Genomic DNA, 2,500 nt, shown 5'->3' on the forward strand with positions numbered 1-2,500 from the left:
ACGACCGGGAGCAGCAGCGGCGGCGGTGATTCTGCTGTTCGGGGCGAGACGAGGATGCCGGAGGAGGTTCGAACTCGCCCGTGCCCGACCTGTGCCCGACCTGTGCCCGACCTGTGCCCGACCTGTGCCACGACACTCAACTGCTCGTGGGCAAATAATGAAAAGAGCAGAAGCACTGGCAAGGCAACTGTTACATGAAGTCAGGAAGGACATAATCTCTAAAAAAAAAAAGGAATTAAAACCAGATTACTTCCACGAATACTCCAGCATCCATATTTCACAAGAGCGAAACTAAACATAAAATTTTCACTGCACACACAAGGATACGAGAGCGTAGGTACTTATATTGATAGATAAGAACTTAAAAATAGAAAAAAAAAAAAAATACTGGCCACCCGAAAGGCAGAACCAAAAGCAAGAAAAATAAAAATACAAAACAAACACCCACAACTAGAACCAAAGCAATCAGAAAAAAGGCAAAGGACCGCCCCCCACGCACGTTCTTCCATATTCATTCCGCTAAATCCAAAGTCTCTTTTCCCGAGGCGGCAATCGCTCGCCTTCGCAGACCCCCCGATGCTGTTCACCCGCTGTGCCGACCGACAGACGAGCGCCCACGCAAATACGCGCACGCCAATCCATCTCCATTCCTGGCACAGCGCCGTTGTGAGCTGGTCAATTAGGTTCTCCCACGGGATCGCCTCATTTCGCCTCATTTCCTCTCCCTCCCTCCGCCCGCTCCTCATCACTCGCTCACTCTCACGGGTTGTGAGAAAAGTCCCCTAATCTCCCTGACTCCGCCCCATGTGCCACGCCCTCGCTTGCCGATGTGCTGTTTACCCTTCCTGGGGGGGGGGGGGGGGTCACGAATAAGAGGGAGGATGAATGTAATAACACAATAGTCGTGATGATTATTGTATTGCCACCTTGATGTTCACAATCATTACTGATGATGATAATGATGGTGAAAAAAATGATAGATCACTGATGGTGATGATGTAATGAGATGATTATGGAGGAGACAGATAACCAATGATCACTTATGATCGTGACAAAACGAACAAAAAGGAAACCCGGAAAAACAAGAACAAACCAAACAATACGACAAACTCGAAAAGGTGGAACACGCAAACAAACAAACAAAAGACAACAATCAGCTGACTGCCTCTCGTCTCTATCTTGAATAAACAAACAAAGTCATTACCAGTGATTTCTCATGAAAACACACACCTTTACTATAAAAACACACATACGAAATATTAGTAGCTATGATTCCTAACAACTATTGCAAACAAAGATACAAACAACAAATACGAAAAAGGGCAAAATAGCCCGTTCATAAAATTCGTCGCATGCATTGTACATCCTCTGACTCTCCTGACAAGTGCATTGCAGAGTAGATGGACACAATATATAGCAAACAATAAGCAAACTCATGATCCATATTTTTGATTCTTTACATGAACATCAAACAAACACATTTTTACCTGCATATACGACTGTATGTGTGTGTGTGTGTGTGTGTGTGTGTGTGTGTGTGTGTGTGTGTGTGTGTGTGTGTGTGTGTGTGTGTGTGTGTGTGTGTGTGTGTGTTTTGTGTATGTATGTATGTGTGTTGTGTGTGTGTGGTGTGTGTGTGTGTGTGTGTGTGTGTGTGTGTGTGTGTGTATGTATGTATGTATGTCTGAGAGCAAGAGAGAGAATGAGAGCGAGAGAGAGAGTAAGAGTGAGAGTGAGTGAGAGTGAGAGTGAGAGTGACTGAGGTGAGTGAGAGAGGGAGAGAACAGAGAGAGAGAGAGAAGAGAGAGATAGAAAGAGAGGAGTGAGATAGTTAGAGAGAGAGAGAGAGAGATAGATAGAGAGAGAGAGAGAATGAGAGAGTGAGTGAGAGTGAGAGTGAGAGTGAGAGGTGAGAGGAGAGAGAGAGAGATGAGAGAGAGATGAGAGGAGAGGGGGAGATGAGAGAGAGAGAGAGAAGAGAGAGGAGAGGAGAGAGAGAAGAGAGGGGAGAGAGAGACGAGAGAGATAGAGAGAGAGAGAGAGAGAGAGAGAGAGAATTAGAGAGAGAGACGAGAGAGAGAGAGATTGAGAGAGGGAGAGAGAGAGAGAAAAAGGAGATAGGGGGGAGAGTGAGAGAAGAGAGATAGAGAGGAGAGAGAGAGTGAGAGGGGGGAGAGAAGAGAGAGGGAGAGAGAGAGAGAAAAGGAAGTGAGAGGAGAGAGATGAAGAAGAGAGAGTGAGGAGAGAGAGAGAGAGATGAGGAGGAGGAATGAGAGAAAGAGAAAGGACGAAAAAGAGAGAGAGAGAGGAGAGATGAGAGATGAGTGGAGAGAGAGAGAGAGAGAGAGAGAGAAGAGAAAATGAGAGAGAGAGAGAGAGAAAATGAGAGAGAGAGAGAGGAAAGGAGAGAGAAATGAGAGAAGAAAAAAAAGGGGGATGAGAGAGAGAGAGGAAAATGAGAGAGAGGAGAGAAATGAGAGAGAGGAAAATGAGAGGAATG

At 45.8% G+C, this 2,500-nt stretch overlaps 1 protein-coding gene across 3 annotated transcripts in view; it reads right to left on the minus strand.

The window, feature by feature from the left end:
- Window positions 1-2,500, minus strand: part of LOC125032974 (unconventional myosin-XVIIIa-like) — a 259,197-nt gene that overhangs the window by 177,991 nt on the left and 78,706 nt on the right. The window lies entirely within an intron of this gene.

This window comes from Penaeus chinensis, chromosome 15 (genome assembly GCF_019202785.1).
Source record: "Penaeus chinensis breed Huanghai No. 1 chromosome 15, ASM1920278v2, whole genome shotgun sequence".
Taxonomy (NCBI): domain Eukaryota; kingdom Metazoa; phylum Arthropoda; class Malacostraca; order Decapoda; family Penaeidae; genus Penaeus; species Penaeus chinensis.